Source organism: Delphinapterus leucas, chromosome 5, assembly GCF_059928025.1.
Source record: "Delphinapterus leucas isolate spDelLeu-1000000601 "Yukka" chromosome 5, BTC_Dleu_Yukka2, whole genome shotgun sequence".
Taxonomy (NCBI): Eukaryota; Metazoa; Chordata; class Mammalia; order Artiodactyla; family Monodontidae; genus Delphinapterus; species Delphinapterus leucas.
In genome coordinates this window covers 31,008,450-31,023,605 of record NC_143133.1, presented here as the reverse complement: position 1 = coordinate 31,023,605, position 15,156 = coordinate 31,008,450, and positions in this window count along the sequence as shown.

The window sequence follows — 15,156 nt, the reverse complement described above, 5'->3', positions numbered from 1 at the left end:
ATTTCCAGAAAGAGCAGGAGATAACCTCACTGTCCAGTCAACATTCCTTTAGTACAGGACAGAGTGCAAGTCCAAAGCCGCATGCAGAGGACTCCCGAATACATAATCGTCCTAGAGGTTGTCCTTTCATCTCTGGCTGATTTGAGTAGGGATTGCCTGGGTGGGGAGAGGAAATCAGCATTTTTCTGATGATCTAGCATGTGCTAAGCACAGTATTATGTGCTGTTTACAATGTTGTAAGAAGAGATAAATCTGTGATGTAGGTATGAGCTCCAGTTTACAAATGGGAAAACTGGGGCTCCGAGAGAGACTATCGTAACAAAAATTAATGTAATAACTAGTAAGAAGGCAGAGTTAGAATTTTGAAAATATTTTATTATGAACTATATGACAAAAATTAAACAAATCATAAATACACATTTTCATAAATAATTATAAGGCAGACACCCATATAACTACCATCAGGTCAAGAAATAAAACAAAGGCTCCTTGTGTATCCCTTCAAAATCATGGTCCTTTACTTTCCTCCTGGAGGTAACCACTCCACTGACTTTTGTGTTATTGATTCCTTGTTATATTTTAAATTTATCAATCTCTAAACACTTAGATTAGTTTTTCCAAGCTTTTAACTTTATATAAATGGAAGGAAGCATCCTATATGTATGTTAATTCTCCCCAAATTGATTTATAGATTCAGCAATCCCAATCAAAATTCCATCAATTACTTTGACAAGCTGATTCTATAGTTTATACTGAAATACAAAGGGCCAAGAATTGGTGAGGCAGTCTACAAGAAAAATTAGGTAGGAGAATCTATTCTACCAGATATAAAAACTTGTAAGCCAGGACTTCCCTGGCAGTCCAGTGGTTAAGACTCTGCACTTCCATTGCAGTGGGTGTGGCTTCTATCCCTGGTCAGGGAACTAAGGTCCCGCGTGCGCATGGTGCGGCCTAAAATATAAAGAAGTAAATAAAAAAAAACTTGTAAGCCATACTGATTAAGACAGTGTGGTGTTGCTCCAGGGATGGACAAATAGACACATGGAACAGAATAGAGCCTGGAACAAACTTACACTCATATGGGCACTTGATATATGAAAAGGTGATACTGTGATCCATTGGAGAACTGATGGTCTTTTCAATAAATATTTCTGTTGCAAGAAGGGGAATCCCTTCCAGGGCCTGAGAGTGGGCTCTTGTTTAACAATCAGAAATGAATTGTCCAAGGAGACACACGTGCTGACAAAGCAAGAGACTTTATCGGGAAGTGGTCCCCTGGGCGGAGAGCAGCAGGATAAGGGAACCCAGGAGAACTGCTCTGCCATGTGGCTGGCGGTCTGGGGTTTTATGGTAATTGGGTTATTTTCCAGTTTGTCCCTGGCCAATCACTCTGACTTAGGGTCCTTCCTAGTGGCACGTGCATCACTCAGACAAGATGGATTCCAGCGAGAAGGATTCTGGGTGATTGGTCAGACACATGGGCTGGCGTCTCCTCTCTCCTTTTGACCTTTCCCGAATTCTTCTGGTTGGTGGTAGCTTGTTAGTTCCTCGTTCCTTACCAGGACCTCCTGTTGTAAGATAACTCATGCAAGTGGCTACCATCTTGTCTGGCCAGGGAGGGCAGTTTCGGTCAGTGGTTCCCTTAACATTTCTTGGACAATTGGGTTATCTATATGGACAAAAAAAGCAAATCCATATATGAAAATCAATTCTAATTGGATTAAATATTTAAATGTGAAAGGCTATAAAGCCTTTAGAAAATATATTGAAGTATATCGTCCTGACTTCAGGGTTGGGAAGGATTTTTTAAGACACAAAAGCAGAAATAGAACTAGCTTGATTGGTTCCAAAGTCCATGCTCTTTCGACTGTGATATGACTTAGCAAAGGAACAAAATCTCTGTCCTGTGGCATTCCTTGATCCTGCATTTACATTCATGGAAGAAAAGAGGGAAAGAAAGACTTGATAAAAACCTGGAACAGCCTTGGGAATAAGGCTTTTCCTTAAAAACAAACACCATCGACTTTATACATATGTGACTAACTCCACAAAATAACATCTCCAGTGTTCAAAGGATTTAATTCTGCTCCCTGGCAGTTAAAGCTGAGTGGGGATGATCATTGGCATGAGGTTCAAGTTCTAGAGCTTGTCTCTGCTGGATGCAGGGCTCTAGGGTCCTCATACCTGAATGATTTGTCTTAGACTTTAGTTCATGTTGGACAATGCGTTGCTTGCGTAATCATGTACCAAAGCCTAGGTGCAGTTGGGACAAGTGGACCGTAGTGGACACTACTGTGCTCTGCCCATGTCCCCTGGCACCTCACCAGGGGACATGTGTGGAAGGTGTCCTACTGCAAGGACCTACATCCCTGCCTCCTGGCTTGTTCTCGGTCCCAGCGTGGGATCAGGTGGCGGTATTGGCAAGTTTATCTTCCAGGAACAGCCATCAGTTAATGCTGATACCGGGCAGCCCTGTGGGGCTCCTGGGCACAAATCCTTTGATTACAGGAAATAGGCTTCTTTCAGCCTCCATGACTTCCCTGAGTTCCAACGGGCAGATTCAAGCAGTTGCTAATTAGGGAAGGGAGGGGATGCGAGACCAGGGAGAAACAAACAGTCAAGAGAAGCAATAGTGCAGCCTTGGGACAAGGTCCTCGTTCCCCATCAATATCTTTGAGCTGTTTTGCAGATACTGAAAACCCCTCCAGGTGAGAGAAGTTAATGATTAACAATGGTATTCTGCCCACAAGCATGTAGACCCCAGACCTGTTGGAACCTGAAGGTTGATGACGCTGACTCCTACTTACCTCACCACGAACCCATCTGAAGAATGTCCACCAGCTGATCACGCCCTCTTTGAACCATTACTATAAAACTCCTCACTAACTTCTCCAAGTTGGGAGACACGGTTTTGAGTTCATTAGCCGCTGTGGCCCCCCTTGCCTGGCAAAGCAATAAAGCTATTCTTTTCTACTTCACCCAAAACTCTGTCTCAGAGATTCAATTCGGCTCCGGTGTACAGAGAAGCTGAGATTTTGGCATCAATGTTGCTTGGGAATTGGAAGATAGACTTTAGCTTCCTTGTGCCTTAGGGTGAGAAACTCTGAGACATTTTCTCACTGTCTCCCCAAGTCCCCAAGACAGGATTGCACCCCAGTTGCCCAGAGTGGTAACCTGCCCTCTAATACACACTTGATCAGCTAGCTGCCTTCCCTTCCCTCTGTCACCTCCCATTTCCCTGCCAGCACTCCTTGAGATAAACTACTTGCACAAATGCTTTTCCCAGGTTCTATTCCTGAGGAACCCAACCTAAGACAGGGGAGGGTGGGGATACCCTGGGGATTAGGCCCACGCAAAAGAAAGCAGATGACTGTCCCAAGAAATGTAGAACCAGGGACTAGAGGTCTGTAATCCTGGCTGTGAGAGGACAGCAGAGGAACTGCAGTTAGAGAATATTTGCTCCCAAGGAGGAGACCCAGACTCAGCTAGGCTTGCAGAAATGGCCATAAGGACTGATCCAACAACATACAGAGACTGTGACAGCAAGTAGTCATGACTGGATCTCAGACAGAGAAAAGGAGAAAGCCACAGCTGGGCTGTCCCAAGGAGGATTTGGGGCAGTAATTCAGATGGTCAGACAGCTCAGCTGTGATCTCCTCCCTTTTTATATGCATACCTATCATGTGGGCATCTTGATGCTCTTAGCAGCATCCCTTCCATGCTACATCCTTCTGGGTTCGGAAAAGCAGTTCCCAGTGGTCCTATTGCCAGTGTTTCCTCAGCGTCCAGTGGGAAAAGGAAGGATAAGGTAGGCTCCCTGCTTGATGGCCCGGAGTGCAAGCAGAGAGAGTCATGCTGGCTCCCACGCCTACTCACACTTACTGTGAGAGGATATTAGCATTCTTTGGTTGCAAGTTATAGAAGCAAGTTGAACTAACACAAGGAGAAAAGGGGTGGGGTTGGCAGGGACATGTCACGGAACCCAAGAGCAGGAATGCAGCTAAGCTCAGTGAGTGACTGAGAAAAGGAACTAGAAGGCCCTAGGGTTCACACTCTGTTCACATTTTTCTGCCATTTTCTGCACAATTGCTTCACTCTGCTGACCTGTTTCTTTGCTCCTTTGTGCACAGGTACATGACAGGGGAATATGGCTCATTAACATATATGTGTTATATTTCCTGAATCTACAAGCTATACTTCCAGCCACATAAAGAGTTTTGAACCACTAATGGTTTCAATTATTTTTCTTATTTCTTTTTTTGTGGTTTCAAATATTGAAAGGTGAATGACGGACACAGCTGGGTATACACCCCTGATCTGATCAGTTACAGCAGGTGGGCTGAGTTCGTAGAGCACCCACGTGGCTATTAGGGATTTACCTGTATTAAGTAAAATTCCCAGAGAAGGTGGAGGGAGGTCATTAGCTTATATGCTTGACAGATCCACTTAAAGATGTCTACTTGAGAGGGGGACTAGATGACCATGGGCACAACCTTTAACCTTCCTAGCTCTCTGTTTCTTCCCAAATAAAAAGAAGGGCTGCCGGACTTCCCTGGTGGTCTGGTGGTTAAGACTCTGAGCTTCCATTTGCAGGGGACACGGGATCGATTCCTGATCTGGAAACTAAGATCCTGCATGCCGCAGGGCACAGCCAGAAAAAAAATAAAAAGGGTTGGGACTAAACACATTTTGTGGTCAACTCCAGCTTCAATTTGAACACCTATAAACTCAGAGCCTCTCCTTTTCACATTCTGTGACATTTTCTAGAGCCCAACAACCATTTTCTTTAACTATGAGGGGGACATTTTACGGAAGAGCTGCCACATTTTAGCCAAAATTCCCTTTCCTTTCCAACTGGTCTGCATTATTTTCCTTCTGGAAATTGGGAGCAGACTAGGGGAACTACGAAGGAGGCTCAGGGGCAGGGCAGGCCGGCAACCCGGATGGAGCCCTCCTGTCTCTTTCAAGCCCTGGAAGGAGGAGAGACGGCAGACATCGTGTAGGAGGCAGGCGGATGATTAGAACTGGACGCACGGCACTCACTGGTTAGCTTCGTCCCTTCCCTGCAACGTATCTCTTCCTGCCAGATGGCTCACCTGCTTTAACTCTGAACTTGACCCTAGATAATAGCAGCAGGTAGAAAGCGAATAAATAACCTTTTCCTCAGTTGACCTCTCTCTCTGCTCCCAGACGTGTCAGTTATCTACTTATACGCCCTAATGTACGTCAGATTGTTCTCGAACACTGGTCACGTCCAAGGCACATCACACGTGGGGCTGCTCGCACCCTGGTGCAGCTCCAAGACAATAGCTCCCTCTGTCATGCTTGGAGAAGTGGGTGGGGCACTGGAGCCCCTCCCACTTCCTCTAATGGCTCCACCCACCCCGGATCCGTGTGCCACCCCAGGCTCCTCCCACCTCTAACATCAGCTTCTTTCTCCTCAGGGAATATAGGCAAGTGCAGCCACTGCTGGCTTTCTACATCAGAAAGCTACCCATTGCTGCATTCCAGTATTTTCCCCAGGATTCCTGGACTCTGGGACTGTCAGAGAACCCACCCTGGCGTGAATGGGTAAACATAGATCCAATTTCCAAGCCCCATGTCGTTGCAACTGTTGTCAATAATAATAATAACAATGCCATACCTACTTCCTCTTTCCACCCCCTTGTCTTCTTTTTTTTTTTTTTAATAAATTTATTTATTTATTTATTTTTTGGTTGCATTGGGTCTTCGTTGCTGTGCGTGGGCTTTCTCTAGTTGCAGCAAACGGGGGCTACTCTTTGTTGCGGAGCACAGGCTCTAGGCACATGGCCTGCAGTAGTTGTGGCACGTGGGCTCAGTAGTTGTGGCGCATGGGCTTAGTTGCTACGCGGCATGTGGGATCTTCCTGGGCCAGGGCTCAAACCCGTGTCCCCTGCATTGGCAGGCGGATTCTTAACCACTGCGCCACCAGGGAAGTACCCCCCCCCCCGTCTTCTAATTTTCTCAAACTCTTCCTGTCAAATGCAGGAGAGCTTTCATGTGTGAAGACCCCCTGCCCGAGGACTCGCAGGTAGCTAGAGGTGGCAGCTGGGTTGGGGCTACAGATGGGGTGGGAGATCCTCAAGACTCCCCAGGCAGAGAACTTCTCAGTTCTCTGCCCCAGACGGGTGTTCATAGAAATGGAGAGAATTCAATTGAATTGGTGATGTAAGAGGGTGAAACACTCTATCCCTTACATTTTCCTTCATTTAAGATATTTTTCCTTAGTTGCCTATAAACATTATAATTATAATTAGCCTGGGGACTGGATTGCTTTTCAGTTCTACAATTGATTTTACCATTTCTTTATTTAATATTTAATTACACTAAATGATTTTTGGGAAAGGAGTGAGGAGCAATCTTTTTTTAAAAAATAAATTTATTTATTTTATTTATTTATTATTTTTGGCTGCGTTGGGTCTTCATTGCTGCACACGGGCTTTCTCTAGTTGTGGCGAGCTGGGGCTACTCTTCCTTGCGGTGCACGGGCTTCTCATTGCCCTGGCTTCTCTTGTTGCTCAGCACGGGCTCTAGGCACGCGGGCTTCAGTAGTTGTGGCTCACGGGCTTCAGTAGTTGTGACTCACGGGCTCTAGAGCGCAGGCTCAGTAGTTGTGGTGCACTGGCTTAGTTGTTCCGCCGTATGTGGGATCTTCCCAGACCAGGGCTGGAACCCGTGTACCCTACATTGAAAGGCAGATTCTTAACCACTGCGCCAGCAGGGAAGCCCTGAGGAGCAATCTTTAAGCCAGTAAAGGCAACAGGAGTGGCTTTGTCAGCCTCATAATCTCCATGAGTCCCCCAAAGACAACCCCAAACTCCAATAAGCTAAGGAAAACAAAGTGCTTACCTTGCAAAAACTTCTCCAAGACCAGGACCCTAATTCTCAGCGATCTCATTAGAATTGCTGCCCCTTAAACCCTGTACCTAGAAAACCACGTCTCTATTTGATATATATAATTCTAAAATTATGTGACTATATTTTCCTAATTATGCCAATGCCCAGGGAAGGAAAGCAGATATTTTGATGAGATCAACACTAAAAATGTTCTGAGCAGCATTAAGAAGTATGTTGTAATGAAAGTATTTTTCTTGTTATTCATTTATTTATTCACATTCAATCACCAAGGAATAAATATCTTCCTGTTACGAAATGTTAGCTTGCAAAAGTAGAAAACCAATTCAAATTAGCTTAATGAGCAAAAGGATTTACTGGCTCATTTAACTGGAATGTCCAGAGGAAGAGCAGGCTTTAGGGTTGATTTTTTTCAGTGGTTCGTGTGCTTCTCTCCAAAGAGGTATTACTTTTATCCTCAGGATGGCTAAGTGTCTATAGAAGTTTTAGATTCACATCCTCAAATAGGAGAGCTCTTCCATTCCAGCATTCACTCCACTGGGAACAGCTTAGGCCAATGGTCCATGGACTGTGCTCCAAGGAATGGAAAATGGTGACTACACCAACAAGCGTGTGTGTGTGTGTGTGTGTGTGTGTGTGTGTGTGTGTGTGTGTGTGTGGTGGACATTGATTTGAAAATCTAGCACTGTAAAGATGAGGGAAGGAAGAAGCCATGCTGGGACAGCAGACAGCAAACATCTAGTGTAGAAAGTGTGTTCCACTCCATGGGAGATAAAAATATGAATCAAAGCAACTAGTGCTCTCCAAGACCTCAAAGGGAAATAGTTGAGGTAAGATATATTCCCTGAATAACTACACATCAATGTGTTTTCAATACAGTATTACCTAACTTTGATGCTGCTATCAAAGTCCCAAGAGAGAGAACAATGTTACATTTTGCATGACTTATGGGCAGGCCACAGCACTTACATAATGAAAACACACACACACACACACACACACACACACACAATATATATATATAAAGAAACCATTGGAAAAGAAGAGAAAAAAGCTAGAACATCTAGATACTAATTTCTTTTGTTTGAGTATATTTGTTCTGTTTGTAACAAGTTTCTCATTCTGCATTAGAGAAAAAATGAAACATTATATTCTTCCTTCCTAGACCTCCCTTATTTTAGGATATTCCCATGTATTTTAGGGGTTCATGTGACTTGACTCTCATTTGGAAACTATCACTGTAGTAGACTGAATAATGGCCCCCAAGAGATGTTCTGTCCAAATCCCTGGAACTGTGAACGTTACCTTATATCCAAAGGGACTTTGCAGATGTGACTAAATTAAGGATTTTGAGACGGAGAGATTATCCTGGATGATCCAACTGGGTCTGATGTAGTCACAAGGGTCCTAATAAAAGGGAAGCAAGAAGGTCAAAGAAGGAGGAGATGGAATGACAGATATAGAAGCTGGAGTGATGCACTTTGAAGGTGGAGGAAGCGGGCCAGGAGCCAAGCAAGGCAGGTGGTCTCTAAAAGCTGGAGAAGACAAGGAAACAGATTCTCCCCTGGAGCCTGCAGAAGGAACCAGCCCTGCCAATACCTTGCTTTTTAACCCCTTAGGATTCATTTTGGATTTCTGACCTCCAGAACTCTAAGAGAATGAATTTGTGTTTTAAGCCACTAAGTTTGTGATAATTTGTTACAGCAGCAAAGGAAACTAACATAATACCTCTTCCCCTGCATCCAAACTCACCCCTTTGCTCTCTACCCTGCAGTCACCTTCGAGTGACCTTATATAATGCAACCCTGTTTGCTTAAAGTTTTTCACTGGCTCCTCATTGTTTAGGAGATTACGTCCAAATTCCTTTACAAGTTGCCTTCATCTCCCTTCACTGCTCTTACCTTCGCTCCCTCCTCTTGTCTTCCCTTTCTCTTTCCTTTCACTGGTTCTCACTCTAGACCCTGGGCTTTTGCAATGCTGTTTCTCTTTCTGGAAGAGGGTGTCTACCTGTCTCAGTCTGGTAAATTTGTTTCTTTCAACATCTCCTAGACTACGAAGACATTAGGACTGCCCTAAACAGAGTTGATTGCTCTCTTTTCAACGTTCCCATCACACTTTCTATGCACCTTGATGATACATAGCACATACCACCCTGTGTTGTCACTGTGCTGTTTACACCTGCTTCTCCTGGCAGGCACTGATCCTAGGCAGGAACACCAGAAGAGCCTGAGAAATACTTGCCAAAGGCATCAATGATCGTGCCTGTGTCACCCATCTTGCCTCTGGGTCTCCAGTGGGCAGCGCCATATCTCTTTTCCTCCTTGAGCATAATGCAGATGGGTTTTTAAATGGTTCCTTGACATTTACCAAACAGACCTACATCTTCATAGCTTTCCATAGCCCTTGAATCATAGGCTTTCAAGCCAGAGAAATGCTCCGGGAGAGGCTGGGGTGGGAGGCCGGGTCAATGGATGTTTTTAGTTTGAGCGCAACCCTCATACATATGGACACAAACACAGGAAAAGCAGGCCCAGCATGGGAATATTTTTAGAAGAAAAGATAGATAAGAATTCCAAATCATGGGAAGTTAAAATCAACCTTTAGCCTTTAACTAATGATTTCAAAGCACTCTGAAAAAAAAAAAAACACATGAGGGTGGTGATTATTGTTTCTCACCCATCCCAGGCTCACGTTCCCCACTTCCTCATGTCTGCTTCCTGGGATTACCCCCAAACGAACTACCTGCCCCCTGGTTCTCATCTCAGGGTCTATTTTTAGGAAAACCCAAGTTAAGGCATTGTTTAAAACCACATGGTTGCACATTGGTGAAAGCCAAGACTTTATGATTTAATTTATGGGGATGGAGCTAAGAAAATTTTCCTGCCCTTTCATTTTAAAGTCTCACTGCCTATTCTAATCATCTGGCAACTTTGAGGATACTCTGCTTCTCTTTCCCCCGACTGGCAACAACTCCCTCTTGAGGGGCCATGTCAGCCTGCACTCCCAAGTTATAACGCCCAGAATCAAGCCAGATCAGCTATAACACTAATGTAGGACTATCTAATGCAAACATGCCATTAAAAAAATAAAGACTGTTTTCTATCACTCTTGGACTTGACCTGTGACGCTTTCAAATAGACACATGGAAACAATCACAATGAAAAGATTTCATGCATTTTTGGAACAAAGCTTATTTATTCAAAATATCTTTATATTTGGATCCCATCGCATTACAGGATTTTAGAGAAACTCCTAGTTTTATTCTCAGAGCTATAGATTTCTTATTTAATAGTTTATGATGATGCTGTAGAAATAAAGTGACTCAATTCGAGGGTTCAGTTATAATTTTGAATTATTCACTGAAGATTTTTCCCATTGAATATATAAATTGATTCTATTGTCTGAGGATCCCAAAGCAGTTCCTGGTAACAACGATAACTTTTCATATTTTCATGGAAAGGCCAACTCCATGTAAAGTACCAACTGTAGAGGTTTCATTTTTTATTCAAATGCATCAGAGCCATCTTGACTTTTCAGATTTTTATTTTTATAACTTAAAAAATATATATTTATTTATTTAGCTGCACCGGGTCTTTGTTGCGGCATGCGGGATCCTCATTGCCAAGTGTGGGATCTTTAGTTGCGGCATGCAGACTCTTAGTTGCGGCATGTGGGATCTAGTTCCCTGACCAGGGATCAAAGCTGGGCCCCCTGCATTGGGAGCATGGAGTCTTAGCCACTGGACCATCAGGGAAGTCCTTATTTTTATAACTTTGAATATCGGAGAAAATTCATCACCTTGCTCCTTTTAAAGCAGATGCATCAGGACCTCAATGGTTAGGATAAAGAAGATTAAATTAACCCTGAGTTGTCATGCATCTGACTGTGGACTCCAAGAGCTAGGAAGGCCCAGATTTTCCGAAGAATTGAACTTTGGCTCTTGACTCAAGTGTAGTGTGGAGTCTCAACCTGGCACTCTTGAACCTGAATGGTATTAAGAAAACACCCAGCTCATGTGTTGTCCACGGAAACAATTGACCCTCACATTTCCTTATCAAGACTTGATATAGGAACTTCCCTGGTGGCGCAGTGGTTAAGAATCCGCCTACTAATGCAGGGGACGCGGGTTTGATCCCTGGTCCAGTAAGATCCCACATGCCGTGGAGCAACTAAGCCCGTGAGCCACAGCTACTGAGCCCGTGCATCTAGAGCCCGTGCTCCTCAGCAAGGGAAGCCACCGCAGTGAGAAGTCTACGCACCGCAAAAAGGAGTAGCCCCCGCTTGCCGCAACTAGAGAAAAGCCCGCACACAGCAAGGAAGACACAACACAGCCATAAATAAATAAATAATTGAATCATAATAAAAAAAGACTTGATTATAAGTGAAGAGTGTCTCTGAGTGTTTCTGTAGAAACAGGAGATTCTCTACCCCTACCTTCTCAAATCCACTTTAGGTCTGAAGCTGAGCTACTCTACGGGTGCAACCATGGCTCCTGGTATCAAACACATTGACCATAGATCAGAAAGAAGGGGTTTAGTCTGCTTCTGCACTCTTCTTATATGTTTGTCAAATATGAATATACTGTTACCCATCTACATACCCTAAAATAGTAAATTTTACTATGTATAAATTATACTTCATATGTAATTAAACTTGAATTTTAAAAAAATAAATCAGGGCTTGGGAAACAGGTTTCTATGAGGAAAGTCTGAAATAAATGGGTTTATTTAATTTAGAGAAGATAAATTTGGGAGTACTTTCATAATGTTGGAAATCTTAATGCCAGTTTTCCCCTCCACCTTAAGGGTCACTCTGCACCATTATATTTTGCAAAAAGGGAAAAGCTTAGATTCAACCATGAGTAGTTTAGTTGGCGTCAGGATAGTGTGCGGTGGGCTTTGTCATGTCAATTCCAGAAGATGCACACAGGGCGGTTATTGGTCCACTGGAGTCCAATCTTTTTTAAGGACTTCTTGCCAGGATGATTTATGCAGATACACTTGTTATTCTTTTAAGTGTCCATGAGGTACCTGTTGGAAAATAAACACACACACACACACACACACACACACCTATATGCATCTCCCAAGGACCAATATAAATTCTCAGAAATAATACGTACCAAACACATAAAAAGGAAGAAAATCCTTTCCCTAATTGACTTATAATTTATAAGGTTTAATCTGTCCACAGTAAAATTGGCTCTTAATCGCTCCATCACTGACCCCTCAATGGCAACTTCCTTAGCTACATGAGCACCCCTCTTGTTTCAAACCTTTAAGCCAGTGTTAGTGAAAATATGCTTCTTTTCCTTCTCCTAATCTTTGGCTTGGTTGTACCTTTTGGCTCAACACCCACCAAGAGGTGAACCCAGTTTTTCAGGTAACATGTACAGTTTTCAACTTTATAAAAGGGGGTATCCTGCTGTATGTAACCTTTTGGACTTATCTTTCACTTATTATCATATTGATAAGATTTACCCATGTTGTTGTGTGGCATTGCAGTTCATAATTTTTTAATGGTGTGTTGTCGATCTTCCATAGTTTGTTAATCTACTTCACCACTGAGGGGCATTTGTGTTACCAGGGTTTTACTATTATGAACGGCACTGCTGACAACATGAAATACCGGAGAAGACATGGATCTGCAGGATCTCTTATAAATTCCTGGTAAGAATATAAATCGGGGTAATGACTTTGCTAATAGTTTGGCATTGCCTACTAAAGTTGAACACGCACGTACCCTAAGCACTCAGCAATTCAGTCCTAAGCACACACTCCACAGAAACTAGTGCAATGTGCAATAGAGATGTAGAAAAGAACAGCCAAAGCAGTGGGGCAATGTATTTGGGAAAAGTTCAGAACCTTCAAGCTCAGGGAATGGGGCTGGGCTGGGCTGGGGGTGGAAGAGCCCTGAGGTGGAGAGCAGCTGCCTTCAGAAACCCAGTCAGGCACTCACCCTCCACAGGATAACTCCTCCAGGCTTTACCCCTGAGGGAGAAGCAGCTTTAAGAGGGAGCTTGGATGCCATTCCTAGCCCCAAGAACTTGGAAATGGAGGAGTGGTGGGAAAGTAACTGCCTGAGGTCAGTTAGTCCCCACCTACCTTTCTCATCCTGACCTTTTAAACTGTGCTATTACTGTTGGGGACACCTGGAGCTGAGGTCCGAAGGCACTGGGTGCCCCAGGGCACTGGCGAGGGTGGAGCCAGGGCAGAGCCCGACCATATCCCCTCCTATTTTCTCCTTTCCACACTGAGCTGGACAGCCTCCTTCCTGGACCACCCTAGCCCCACAGTCAGACACCAAATTCAAAACACTCCCATCCAGGGAGGTCTGTTTCCTCCATTTTCTCACCATAGTTTCTTCAACCGCAGTCTCTGAGGGGAAGAAATCCACAGTTGTTCAGCATCTGGGTGGGATGTGTGGGTGTTTTCAAGTTGACACCTCGGAGCACACTTCATCGTTTCCTGCCTAAGAGTAGATGTGTGTCTTATGTAGACAGGTTTCTTGTGGTTGCCATTCCATGATTACTTTCTTTTTAGAATTTTTTTAAAGACTTTTTTTTCTTTTTTCTTTTCTTCTGACAGCACAAGGGAACGATTTAAAACGCTGGGTGGGGCCTTCCCTGGTGGTCCAGTGGTTAAGACCCTACGCTTCCACTGTACGGAGCGCCAAGGGGGAGAAACACCAGGCTTAGTGGTAAAATGTTGAACACTTTCTCTTTGAGATGCAACTAGACAAGGGTGTCTACCATCACCAATTTTGGTGATGATCATATTAGATGTCCTAGCCAGTGGAGTAAAGCAAAAGAAAAAACAAGAGATATAGGGATGACAAAAGAATAAATAAAACTCTCATTATTCTCAGACGATGTAATTATATATGTACAAATCCAAAAGAATGGACAATTTTTGGAATTTGCAAGTGGGTTTAGCTAGTTTACTGAAATCAGTCAATTATGCAAAAATCAACTGAACTTCCAAACACCAAGAACAGTTGGAAAACAAAAATTTAAAAAGATGCAATTTACCGTGGCACCAAAATACATCAAATGCCTCTGAATAAACCTAACAAGATGTAGACTTGGAATTCAACAAGGCATAGATGCCTTATTTCAGAACAATGAGGAGAAAGTCTTGAATTTTCTTTTCTACTTTAGCTTGTTGTTCTGTCTTGGAAATAGAGCTTTCCCCTTGCTCTCCCTGAGGAGCACCCCTCCACCCTCTATTCACAGTGAGCCCAGGGTAAAGCCTCTATACCTGCTCACCTGTACTGCCCCAAAGGAGGTCTTCCCATTCAGTCAGATGAGTGCCAACCCTTCTCAGAAGGATGTTGGCAAGAAACTCAGTGTTCTTCAAGGCTTCACTAGAAAAGGCCACCTGGACTTCCCTGGTGGTCCAGTGGTTAAGAATCTGCCTTGCAATGAAGGGGATGCCAGTTCAATCCCTGGTCAGGGAACTAAGATCCCACATGCTGTGGGACAACTAAGCCTGCGCGCCGCAATGAAAGATGTTGCGTGCCACAACTAAGACCCGATGCAGCCAAAATAATAATGATAATAAATTCAAAATAAATAAATATATATATATTTTAAAAAAGGCCACCTGTGGTTGTTTCTTCAGTCCCCAAAAGTATGATTGGGATGGACATACTTGGCAGTTGGAGTCACCCCTAGAATGGGTCCCTGGCCTGTGGAGTAAAAACTGTTATAGTGGAGATGGCCCCATGGAAGCCTCTGAAACTTCCCTTCCACACACCTGCCCCCACTGTCTCCAACCAAGTTGATAAGTAAAAAACAATAGAACAGGGCTTCCCTGGTGGCGCAGTGGTTAAGAGTCTGCCTGCCAATGCAGGGGACACGGGTTCGAGCCCTGGTCCGGGAAGATCCCACATGCCGTGGAGCAACTAAGCCTGTGCGCCACAACTATTGAGCCTGCGCTCCAGAGTCCGTGAGCCACAACTACTGACGCCAGTGTGCCTAGAGCCTGTGCTCCGCAACAAGAGAAGCCACCGCAATGAGAAGCCCACGCACCACAACGAAAAGTAGCCCCTGCTTGCCCCAACTAGAGGAAGTCCATGTGCAGCAACGAAGACCCAATGCAGTCAAAAATAAACAAATAAAATAGATACACATTAAAGAAATAAAAAATGTTAATAAAAAAAGACAATAGAACATTCTGGGCCTTGATTAGCCACTCCTAAAAATCTAAAGCATGCAGGGGTCGCTGTCCTCCTTATCATCTCTTCTCTTAATTAGCCGACTTGGTTTCTACAAACTGG